Source organism: Mchenga conophoros, linkage group LG17 (assembly GCF_057382185.1).
Source record: "Mchenga conophoros isolate Kocher_MC1m ecotype Shallow Benthic linkage group LG17, M_conophoros_male_GT1.1, whole genome shotgun sequence".
Classification (NCBI taxonomy): domain Eukaryota; kingdom Metazoa; phylum Chordata; class Actinopteri; order Cichliformes; family Cichlidae; genus Mchenga; species Mchenga conophoros.
In genome coordinates this window covers 25,833,668-25,846,952 of record NC_140542.1, presented here as the reverse complement: position 1 = coordinate 25,846,952, position 13,285 = coordinate 25,833,668, and the positions used below count along the sequence as shown (strand labels likewise).

The window sequence follows — 13,285 nt, the reverse complement described above, 5'->3', positions numbered from 1 at the left end:
CATTATATAATTAAATCCTTAAAATCTTTCCTTGACCTCATGAAGTTTTATACTGAGGTAAAAAAAAAAAAAAAAATGTCATCCATACATCTATCCATCCAATTCAGGGTCATGGGGGCTGGAGTCCAAGCTGACATGAGGTGAGATGCATTCAAATTAACACCTATGGCCAACTGAGAATCATTAGTTGTACCCTGAGAGAACATGTAGCCTGAGAGAACACAGAAAAGGCCAACAGGTTGAGACCCAGACCCACCTTGCTGTTGAGGTAACAGTAATTACCACTATACTATCAGCTGCCCAGGAAACCACAACCCACAAACACAAAGAACTTTGAAGTGACTCTACTATACTACTCTCTTAGTCTCAGTGTCGTATTTTTTTATTTTATTCATCACATGTTTCTTATTATTACAATTTTTTGCTTTTCGTGATGCTTAGAAAACCGCATGTACAGAATATTCAGTCAGCATATCCTGAGTGCCATGCCTGTCTTTTACCATGTCAGGACCCAACCTAGCAGTGACCATGGATACCACAGTTTGCCCTGCACCACTGCAACAGTCCATCACTGTAATCTATATGGTAATACTGCAAACAGTTTAGCCTGCACCTACTGTATTAATTGAATAAAATAAAATAATAAAATAAAATTAAAAACAGCTTCTCTATATGAAATAATGAAATAATGAGAATCACTGCAATTAAAAAAATAATAGCATGAAAAAAACCTAACAATACTACATTCAAGTTTCCAAGTTTGCAAAGAAAGCTACATTTGTTATTTCTTAATTGTCTGACTAATTTCTAAATTAGGTCGCTGACTGATCTGTACAAAAAAATCAGTGCTTGTACCTAAAGGTGTTTCATTTTCAAATGGTTTGATTTATTAAACCAGCAATACAACACTCAAAGATATTCAGTTCAGTGCCTCATAAAACAAAGAAAAGACAAAGCTCAACTGGGATTAGAGGAATTAGGCACATTGTGTTTCAAAATTACTTTATTAATATAATTATTAAAATAATTACTTAGAAAGAAAGAAACAAAATAGACTGGGTAACATCTAATTCACATTCAGAGATGGAAAGGAAATGTTTGTTTGGGGTTTTTTTCCAGGAGTTTGTGTTCTTGAGCATTTCTTAAGAACATAAACTCCTGGGAGATATATTTTTTATTTTTTTTTTAGATATTTTCTTTTAGGTTTTAAAGGTTAAAGTGCAACAGATTAATGCTGTTATGTTTGGATCCCCAAGAGGTTTGTCAGTCTCAAAGATAACGGCATCTGCTGCCTGTCACATGCTATTCTACTGACAACTGCTGGCAGCAACACACAAAGAAAGCTAGTGTAAATAATGAACGATGTGCTTCAGTAAGTTAATGCTGTGGATATAAAATGCTGCATGAAGAAAAATGGCAAAACTGAGGCAAGCTTCTGTAAGTAGCACTTGGTAGTTGCAGACCCATCTCACTACTGCCAAGGCACTGACACCAAATGAACATCTAATGCATATCTGGCAATAAATCCTTTCACAATTCCCAAAGGATCCTCTGCAGGTGTCACAGTTGCAGGAAATGACACCCTTGCACAGTCCTGTACAGACTGTAATTGGCCAGGTACTTATGCAATGGGTGGTTTTGATGTGATTGACTGGTGCATTTCAAGAATAGACACCACCATCTGAAATCTTTTGTTGCGTAATCAGATGTAAATGTGATTAGTAGACAGCCTTGCCTTCTTGCCTTACATAAAGACTAAAATTAGATCATCCACACAATGACACAAATAAAATTACGTTTGAAGCTTCCAACCATAAAATGTAGAGTTTGCGATATTCGTGCAGCTACCCGAACATACTCGCTAACCAGACAACAACATTTTTTCCTACATCTTTGCAGGGCTTAGACAAGTGTCAGGATGTTACAGTCCACCCAGTGTAGAAGCAAGTCAGGAAGTGTGCTCTTCACCAAATGTTTAGTTCTCCTCAGTGATGACAGTCTGCTAGACAGGTTGGTCACTCTATTAAATCAGAGTTCCTCCTCCCCAGAGGCTGAAGTAGTTCTTGGGAGATTAAGGTGATAGAGTGTGGGTAAAGACAGCTGCCTGGGTCATATGCCAGGGGAGAACCTAGACTGCATTTTTATAACCTTGATGGCCCTTTTTACTGACATATACACTAAGCCCACAACTTGCAGCAGAAAAGAACTTAGGTCATGCCAGACTATCGTGAGCCAGTCTCAGCTATGCATGTTCAGCCTTACAGAGCATTTATTCAGAATTCTCAGATTTGTTGATGAAGGATTAAAATGGCCGCTGGCCAGGAAGATTGCAATCCCCGTCCAAAGCTGCCTATTAGATATTTAAAACCCTTATCATCTGACAATTTTGTGAATAATTTCCATCATGTTATAATGCAGCAGAATTGCTAGGAGCCTTCAAATCATTTTCCTACATGATTAGAGAACACTGAAGCGCACTTAAGTTTATGCAATGTCTGATCAGACTAAAGGCTTTTCCTATTAGCATAATAAATGAATTAGAGCACCAGAGACAAGAATCGCTAGGCAGTTTTTCACCACAGGGAAATAATTTGGCCAATGTATTGTCTAACTGTTTGAGACAACAGTGGTGTGTCACCCAGCCTCAGCATGTTTCACCCTCCAGCGTTCCCGAAATCTTTCCATCCAACGAAAAGCCCTGCTGGTGCCCGGATTCTGCTGAACGTGGGGGTCCTATGATTTCTCTGCCATCTTCTGTTTTGTGATTAGTCAAAACATGACTGACACGGCGCGGACAGTAATGCGTCTCTGCGGCGACGTTCCATAAACACAAGTTGTTATCATGACGCTACATCTTTTCAGCAACACAGACTTAGTGTATTAAACACTGTGGCCTCAGGGCTCATCCTATTATCACCTGCTCGTGTCTTCCCCTCCCCTTGTGTCTTAAACTAAGGTTATTGCTCATCCACAGTTCAAAAGAAGGTATTTTCTTTATCTATTTTTTACATGCTTGCCCTTCATATACTAAAGACACAAGCAGCAGCTGTTATTTCCATGAAGTGTACAAGTCTTTGTTAGAGAGATTTTGAAACTGCCTGGGTTCCTGTGAAGAGTTCTGTGTAAAATTTACACACATGACATGTGCCTGTTAGTGTCCATATGGGTGAGAGTGCTTCAGCACTCTGAGATAATGGTCTCAGAGGGCTGTGGCTGAGGGTGCGAACATATAATTAACTCAGGCCACAGTCATTTACATCAGAAGCAGTCAGAACCATCGTCATTTTCTTTGGTTCTCATGCTGGATGTATACATTATGGATAATGAGGATTATAGGTCTCCTGGGACTGAGTACTATATAATTTACAAAGTGGTCTATGACACTTTTCTGCCCTTGAAACAGCACCACTGTCTTAGGACAGAGACTCGAAGAAGTGCTGGGTTGTGAGCTAAAGCTTGTTTAAGTCCTAACAGAAACTTTAGTTTGATTTTTGGATTCATAGTTACAATTAACCAGCTGTACATTACGCCATCACCAGCCTCCACTCCAAAACAATGACAAAATGAAGACAAAGAAATGCCTGCATCAGTCCCATCCCCAAATGTGTGTGCATGTGTTCAGATGAGAGGTAGTGTCCTGCCAAGAAGCAAGCAGAGTGCTTGATTGCACAGACGGGACATTCTCATTAGAATGGCTATTTTAGAAAATACGGGTGCAGCAATATGATGATTGTGCTCCTGAAAGCATTAAGTCCACTGAAATCGCTGCATTTTTTAGGCACGACTTATCTCCAAGATTCCTTGTGAACATTCACAGGAAAAAATGCACTGCAACACTATATTCGCCCATAATAAAGACCATATCAGAATAGTTGTTGATTTCTGTAGTTCACTTCTTCCTTTGTTAATATTTTTTAACGTTTGCTTATTTTTTTTATTTATTTGTGCTATTAAAATGATAAAATGGTCTTTACAATTATAAACAGGGAGTGACAGTAATTTATTGAAAATAGAGGTTTAATATGATTTAAAAAGAAATGTCAGAAATGGAACTGAGGATGGATTTAGGAATTTATGTGAAGATACTGTACATGCACTTTCACTTTATTTAGGTTTTGTGTTCTATAATAGCTTGAGTTGGGAGGCCTTCTATTGCTCATTCTGTGTCATCTTTCTTTTTATGCAGTGGCCATGGCTATTAACCATCAAGCTGGAGCCTGATCAACCAAGCTTCTCTGGTGCTACACTAAATGGACACTCAGAATATGTCAACCGAGCACGAGAAAGCCCAACGGACTGCTTAACACTTGCTGTAAGTACGGATGCGCTCTGACTCTGCAGTGATAGAAAGTTCACTTATTAGTCAGACCAAGTCAAACCCCACGAGAGATTAACTCATCCTAAGTTCTGATTTTCAAAACGAATCATTTCCAAATTATGACCTATTGTAGTGAAATATCTCTCCCGCTCTCTAAACTCATGCCTGTGTTTTTTTAATAACCTACATTTTTGTGCGCTGAATTTCTGAGCTAGCTTAATGCACAGACTACCCTTGAAGCATTATTAAAGTGTATATGTGACATTTTTCCTTACTTTCCAAGAGTACTACCAGAGTTACATATGAGCACTTGAGCTAAAGAGGAGAGCTCACCCTGTCTGTGTACAGACCCTCAAAATTCAGAGAATCACAGGTAAGTTTTCAATAATGGTTCCACGTACTAAACTGACACTGTTTTTGGTAGTATTTATGAATTTAAAAGCAGTCCAGTTGAGCTAAAGTTTTTTTTGTTTGTTTTTTAAGATACTAGCTCTATATTCTACCATTTATATATATCTGTAATCTAATTAAGGTTTAAACCTGATCAGTTCACTTTTTTGGTTTTATGACATTTGACTTTACTGGTTTTGTTTAGTTTCGTGCTCTTATCAGCTTCATTTCCAGCAGCAAATGATATTTTTTTAGAAATAACATGATAAATCACACATTAACACTGAACAGCTGACAGAAATGTTTAGCAATGGTTAATATAAAGTTCCCTCGAGAGTTTGAAAGAACACTGCTGATTTGTTCATTGTTTGCTCTGTAAACATCTGTTTACTTATAACAACATAAGGCATTACTATGTCTTTTTTGTGTTGTTCCCTTGCCTTTTCAGATAAGTGACTGTTACTTAACGCAGATTCACATGAAGAGCTTTGACACCTCTGGTCGTGTTAAGACTGCTGCTTCATCGCTTCAGCCAGTTTATTTGTTTTACAGCTGCTAAACCGCAAACTTTCAGCTTTGTTGACTTCTCGCAATGCAGTTCACACCTGCTTTTCCTGTGATCAGAGGCCGTAGCTATGGCTTCATCAGTGACACTCATTTAATGCCCTGTGTTTGAAGACCTTTTATAATTGTGTAGCGTGTTTTCCCTGTCAGTCTCCCTTAATAAAATATTTGCATATGTGACTAGACAAGAACATGTTTCCGAGGCTGTGCGTCATGTTCAGAAGTTTCAAAAGCCATCAGATCAGATGTCAGTCTGCCGTGCCAGATGAGCTCTTCAGACAAAAAGGACACCATGTATAGCTATGTGCAAGTACTTGATATCAACAAGCTCACTTCTCATTCGAGGGCCGCGTGCGGACATTATCAGCAGATGTGGCATCGGCACGCACTCACACATACTCACGCCACTGTTTGATGCCGTTCCCCTAACAACACTGTCAAGAGCTCTCCCTCTACATCATAGTGATGCTGTCCAGAAACATATCTCAAATGGAGTTGCGGCTCTTTGAACTGTGATTTTGCGTTGATGTGTGCGTGCACTTGTCTGAGTGACTGCATATCTGTGTCTCTCATTTCCATGAGAGTTTGTCTCTTTGTGCAGGAGCACTTGTAGTTAAGTGTCTGTACAGTCATCCATTTCATTTTTTTGTGTGTATATTTGTTTGCAACAGACACCCAAAGGACTGTCAGGTCAGTTGAGTGTCAAGTGAGCCAAATCCTTGGCACAGATTAACAGAGAAGGGTAGTGCCAGCCTGTGAGGGCAAGAGTAGTGGGAGCAGTCATAGCAATTAGGAACCAGCAGCCAGCCCTGCACTTACCCTGCCCGGCTCAGGATAACAGAAGCGACACACTCACACAGACACATAGGCATGCATGGGGATGTGCTCACTACATGCCCACTTATAAGTTGGTAGCTAATACATATGCAACACTGCGCCAAACACCATCCATTAGGTGCAACGGGGGCTTGAGAGCGCTGCTAGAAGTGTCAAATGAGAGAGTGGAGGTCTGTGTCTCATAATCCCCGAGGCAATTAATACAATCGTTTCCAGGTCCAAGCACCTATGTGCACACATCTAACCGCTCTATGGGCTTGTTGAATTTTTTAGGTAGACTAATTTACAGATACGTTGGCCAGAGGCTAGCTTTTATTGATTGGACCCATCTGGAAGCCGACGGCAAGCCATACATTGAGAATTCTCTACAGTGATGTATGAGGCTGTGGGGACAACACATTCACACTGTAAAGCACTGCTGGAAAACTGTGTTTAAAGATAAAAAGCATCCTCTCCACATACTTATGCTGTAGCAGTGATTGAGCTGTGATGCAGTGTTTGATTAGCTAAATTGAGTTGAAGTTAAATAGCAGTTTAATTGTTTAATTATGACAGGCTGTGAAATCGTTTTCCGCTGAGACTTATACCATGTAAAAATCCACACAACACAAACATGACGTTTGTAGACACAACCGTCACAGAGAATTCAATTTTTCATTTATTTTTTTGGTTTCCATCGCATTGCCGGTCTTGCAGAGCGTGGCGTCATTTTCAGTGTATTGTAAAGCATTTAATATTACCTCGCTTTTTGTTGTTGCTCCTGCAGATGTTTTAGCCCCCCAGTCAAATATTGATTGAAATGCTCGGCCAAGTACGAGGCGAGGGGAGGGCTGATATTCAGAGGCGTTCAGTTGGTGGGGAAGCATTATTGATTGCACTTAAAGTGACAAGATGGAGGAGGCCCACTTTGACACATTATCCCTATTGCTGCCAACAGACAAAGTGCGGGCCAGAGGAGCAGTGCCGATTGATTTGTGTGATCATGAATCAGTTGTCCAACCTATGCTGCTTAAAAAGAAGTCAACAATTTTTCATGACAACATTGTAACGTAAAGACTGGCACCCTATTTGATTTAAGAAGGCAAGCAAATACCGGCGTAATGGATGATCTTCATGCACATTCTGACAAGGCGAAAAGTCCTCACACCTCTGGCAATAATACCTAGTGTGTAAAGCTGGTTTGAGAAGGCAGGTATTGTGGGCAGCTGGTTCAGGCATCTATGGGATTTTGTTGTGCATAATTCACTGGTGAGGCATGAAGCTGATATAGCCTCTCCCAGTCTTATGATCATCCATCAGGTAAAATTGCTTTCTTCTAACATTAGGCTGTCAACGAGAAATAACAAATGTAGCCATGCAGAGCAACACATGATTACAGGGTAATAATGCCCCGAGGTCAGAGAAATGTGACCTCATTCAGAGTAGTTTGTTGAAGGAAGCAAGAGAAATACTAGTCAAATTAGATGAAAAGTCACCAGGGAATGGCTCATCTTGCTTTGAGGTAACTGCTGTCAGGAGGCCCACTAGCTTTTTTAAAATTACTGTAACAGCTTGTTTCATATAATTTAAAAAAAAAAAAACATCCATTTTTGACTATGTGCTTAAAGAAAGTAGTCGAGCAAATATGAGCTTTGACCACCGCTCCAAAACATCTCTTGCCAGTAGCAGAGGGCTATTTTGAGCCACATCTTTGCTCTGATTGCTATTGTGTAAATCCATCACTATAATCTTCCAGGAAATTGCACAGGCATTTCCAGAGGTCTAATCGAGATATGGGTTCGCTGTCAGATTGAGTAGGAGTAAGAATAAAGAGGAAAATTAAGGAGAGTCAAGACAGATGGAATGAAGGCGTATATATTCAAGTTGCACATTTTTAAAAGTAAAATATAAAGAGATGCTTGGGAGGGTTGTGATGGGTTTGCGGAGAAGGGGAAATTAATAGGTAAAGAAGATATAGCAATTTAAAGGAGGGAAAAAGGGGGGAAAATGTTTGACACGCTTCAGTGATCGCAGATTCTTCCATCCCAATGTGCCTCTTCCTCTGTGTCGCCTGCAGGTCTCTGGTTTCCATGTACTGCATAACCAATTACCCATGACAATAAGATAAGGATAGCCAGCTGCAAATGATTAACATGCACTAAACAAACACCTCCTGGATTTATAAGACAAAATTTGGATGCATGTAAAAAAACAAAACAAAAACATGCAAATATAAGAGCCACAATGAACTGCAGGACAAGCATAATGCACGTAATTTTTCTGTACTCACAACACAGTGTAATGACAGGAGGCTCTGCAAAAGCAAACACCATGGCTTTACATCACAGCAAGCACGGTCATGTGTGAGCTTAAACTGTGAGGTCTAAATGGTGTTCTTCTTTGCAGAGAAGAGCTTAAAGGGCATTTTAATGAACTAAGCATATTGCAGTGGCATTCGATGTCACAGCAAAGTGAAGAATATGCTGTGTTCCCTACAAAGAAATTCAATGACATGGAAGTAATGGAAGCGAATCTGTGCACTGATAATATTGTTAACTTGAAACCAAAGTGAGATTTTCCTTGCGCTGGTTTCCAATCAAGTACAACTGTGGTGCAATTCACAGACTTTGCATAAAAAAGTCCTTCACCCTGAAGAACTAGAGTTCAGTTCATGTCCTCTATTACCATAGAAAAACTGAAACAAGTGGCTGAGAGGCACGTTCCTACTTGATAAGTTAGATGTGACAGCAGGCTCTGCTCCGCCCCGGGTAGTTTAGTGTGCGCTTGTGAACAAATACCGCAATGATGTGCAAATGTATTCTTATAACAACTTTACGCTGTTTAAAATTCCACCTTTGATTCATTTTATTTGTTACCTACAGTTTTTTCTCTCATCTGCTAATCAAAACGCAGGGGGGCTTTGGGGAATTTATGTGCATATATACATCTTTAATATTACCAGTATGAATTTCTGTGACATGGTAATATATTTTAATCATCTTAGGATTTTAGTGATTCAAATGAGCAGGTTTTCCAGCTGGGTGGGATTAGCAAATGTGCAGGGTGCTTAAACTGTGTGCAGGATTGTACCATTGTCTGTGCAAGTGCTAGTATACTTTATTTTGTGTGTAAATACTTGTGTGAATAAGCATCTGACCCTGTGTGGTTCATTTCCCCTGCTGGTTTTAATTAGGTTGTAAATGTCAACATATAAACTATTCTCTTCCGCCATGTGAAGCACGTGTGCAGTGCTCGCGGTTTGCTTTGCTGGACGAAGGGCTGCTGTTCATCTTTTGTCACACGTTAACTTGAGCAATTAGAGAATGTGAATGACTCGAAGCTAAGGCCAAGAATAGCTACCTGAGGCGTCTCTCGCTTCCTGACCTCCATTCCTCTCAACGTGCATTACAACAGAAGCGGGGGATACGTGTCCTGGCAACCACCAATTATTAAAGCCACATGTCATTCACATGAGGGTTATTACTTGATCGAGTCCCTGAGAATAATGAGATACAGAAATCAGTAACTATAGCAGCAGAAAAAGAAAAATGATAAGATTCCAATAAGAGTTCCAAGAATTCAGACTATTTTTAAGCAGATTTAATTGAGCTCTTGTAAATGAACCACATCTATGAATAGCTACATTATTGACAATGTGGTCTTGGCCACCTGGGAATTTGATCCCAAGCCCAGTGTGTGGCTTAATGAGCCACGGTGAAAAAAAATAGCTTCAAACGTACCTTTACACATATGAAGGAAATTACATCACAGGTAAAACGCTTGCAGTTAAAATTGTTTTTTTCAGACACTAAAAACTTTTACAATGTAATTAACTTTTAAAGTGACCTTTGGGAATTTCTTGCACAAAGTGTTATTTTTTTATTATTTTTATAACGTTTAATTTAATTTGGTAGTCACTGATTAAAGAGGAATGGCTTATTGCAGCAAAGGTTAGATATCAGCTTGCAATAGACTTATGCAGCTTACTGCAACATCTGCATGCGTGTACATTTTTACACTTTGGAGAGAAAAGGCGTGAAATGGACCGGCATGTCTACACAGTTTGCTGTGATATTGTCATGTTAAATGCTGGCAGTGGTGTCAGCCAATTGCATAGGCTGTAGAGCCTACATGGATTCAACACAGAAGTCTAAGCTAATCTTAAATTACGACACTAAATCATGGAAACAGAACTGTGTCTAATCCATGCTGCCAGTATATGGATTTTGTACGTTTGCGGGATCCCACAGTGGTGAAAGACGGTGTGCTTTATTATTTAAGCTCAGTCAACACTTCCTGAATTTCAAGCTGATATCTCACAGTTAGAGTTATTATAAATTTTTGAAAGTGACATTTTTTTAATAAAAAGGAATTGGCTCATAAAATGGGACAGACTGAAATTTCCCCATCAAGTTAAGATCAGCAAAATCCAGAAATCAAATCAAATCAAAATTTATTTATATAGCACATATTAAAAACAACAGTGTTGACCATAGTGCTTCACAGTCAATAAAAACATGAGACAGTTAAAACAAACAATAGAAGAGGACAACAAACAATAGGTAACAACGCAACAAGCTAAAACAGCCAACTAGACAGAATCAAAAGCCAAAGTAAAAAAATAAGTTTTAAGACGTAATTTAAAAGACTGGATAGACTCGGCAGTGCGAATATGAACGGGGAGGTTATTCCAGAGTCTGGGTGCCACGGATGCAAAGGCCCGGTCGCCTCTCGACTTCATTCGAGTCCTAGGTTGTGCTAGGAGCCTATGGTTGGATGATCTAAGTGCCCTGTTGGGATTGTATGAATGGAGTAAATCAGAAAGATAACTGGGCGCTAAATTATTCAAAATATTAAAAGTGAACAAAAGAATTTTAAAATCTATACGATATTTAACAGGGAGCCAATGTAATTTGGCTAAAATTGGAGTTATGTGTTCATGAATTCTCGTACCTGTTAAAAGACGCGCAGCTGCATTTTGAATTAACTGGAGCCGGCAAAGAGAGGAGTGTTGGAGGCCCGAGTAGAGGGAGTTACAGTAGTCCAATCTGGATGTAATAAATGCGTGGATAAGCTTTTCAAGATCTTTTAAAGGAAGGAACGGCTTTGCTTTGGAAATCTGACGCAACTGGTAAAAGCTGTTTTTTACCACAGTGGACACCTGTTTCTCGAGTTTAAAAGAGCCATCCAGGAACACTCCGAGGTTTCTTACAGTGGACGAAAGATGGCTAGCGAGAGGGCCTAGGGCATCAGCTAACTGGTCTAGCAGAGTGTGACTACCAAAGACTATGATTTCGGTCTTATTCTCGTTCAATGTAAGAAAATTATGTGATAACCAAATTTTAACTTCATGCAAACAGTTGAACAGAGGTTGCAAAGAAGCAGTCACATCGGATTTCAAAGGTAAATAAATCTGGATATCATCGGCATAACAGTGAAAGGAGATGTTATGTTTTCTAAAAATTAATCCCAACGGCAACATGTACAAAGAGAAAAGAGCAGGACCGAGCACGGACCCTTGAGGCACACCACAATAAATAGGGGCAGAAGCCGAGGAGTGTTGCCCCATAGCAACAGAGAATGACCTCTCTGAGAGATAGGATTTAGACCAAGATAAAACCGTACCTTTGAGACCAACAACATGTTCCAATCTTGATAGAAGAATGTTGTGATTAACCGTGTCAAAAGCAGCAGACAAGTCAAGTAAAACTAAGACCACAGAATATCCAGAATCTACAGTTAAAAGAAGATCATTAAAAACTCTAAGTAAGGCTGTCTCTGTGCTGTGGCGAGGTTTAAAACCAGACTGAAACTTTTCATTAATACCATTTGCATCTAAAAAGGCCTGAAGTTGTTTTAGAACTACCTTTTCCAATATTTTGGAAATAAAAGGGAGTTTAGAGATCGGCCTGTAGTTAGTGAGAGCATTAGGGTCAAGATTTTTCTTTTTCATAATAGGTTGCACAACAGCATGCTTAAAGACAGACGGTACACAACCTGATGACAATGATGCATTCAGCAGAGATAAGATACAAGGACCAATAACATGTAAAGCTTCCTTAAAGAAACGAGAAGGAAGAATATCATGCGGGGAACCAGAGATTTTGAGATGATCAATTATATCTTTTAAAGCAGAATAAGACACTGGCTCAAACTGTTGAAAGACAGTCAAGCATTCAGAAGCTGGAACTGGGTCTAAAACTGATGATGGGTGAGATGGATGAGAAGCCCTTAGAGCTGAGATTTTATCAGAGAAATACTTTAAGAATTTATCACAAAGAGCAGGGGAGGCATCCCTATAAGAAATAAGCCTCAGTTTTAGGATAGCTGTTCCAGTGATTTCTGATGAGATGCTGAAATTAGATTATTAGAAATAATGACTTGACCGCCATTTTCATGTCTTATCTTAAATATTACAGTATCATCTATGTGCTCAGTAACTAAAGTGTCGGGGGGCAAAGTCACAGAGAGGAATTTAAGGCCGTGTTATAAAGTTTCAGGTTTCCAGGTGTTGCTGTTCTTGCTTCACAAATTCTTCACAGAAGAAAAAGGGGGAAAAAAAGAAATAAGATGTATGGTTGCCAAAGCTTTACTGCTTGAAATTATATATGTATTATTCATCAGTGATCATAAATCCATTCATGGGGCTTGTTTTGGGAGTATGAATAATGCATTCTATATAGATTTTGTCTTAGTATGCTGAAGATCACATCAGGAGAGATATCAGTATGGACATGAGAATGGCTGATTAGTCGAAGTTATTCCAATCTGGGACACAATCGAAATCTAGGAGCAAGAGGTTAATCGCATAGAAAAGAATTGTATTCTTTGGAATGATCACGGGTTGTATAAGGCAAGTGATGAAAACTATCTGTGCTCTATGCCCCCTGGGTTATGCAAATGGACCTCCTCTTTCAGTAGTAAATTGATGTGTAATGTTGGTCTACTGGACTCAATATGCCGAAAATACAAACTACCTGTGAGTGTATGTCTTTTTGTCACAGCTTCTTCACTGATTTAAGGCCAGTCAATTAGGCACGTAAAATAAATGTGACTATTAAACTGTTTTTTAAAACCTTGGCTTACATTTAGCAATAATTTCTACACGCTGACCATGCATTAAAATTAACATGTTTGAGTCCATCCATCGATGTCTGGGTGTCCTTGACAGGTCACCAGTCTCTCTGAAGGCCAATT

The 13,285-nt window shown here is 39.4% G+C and overlaps 1 protein-coding gene across 3 annotated transcripts in view; it reads left to right on the top strand.

Moving 5' to 3' along the window:
* Positions 1–13,285, top strand: part of chrm2a (cholinergic receptor, muscarinic 2a) — a 90,914-nt gene that overhangs the window by 26,154 nt on the left and 51,475 nt on the right. For 2 of the 3 annotated variants that reach the window (XM_085250868.1, XM_085250869.1), the window contains one exon: positions 4,187–4,312. The gene's annotated coding sequence lies outside the window, so the exon portion shown is untranslated. Of the gene's footprint in view, positions 1–4,186; positions 4,313–4,601; positions 4,692–13,285 lie in introns of all 3 variants that reach the window. The other variant, XM_085250870.1, reaches the window with a different exon arrangement.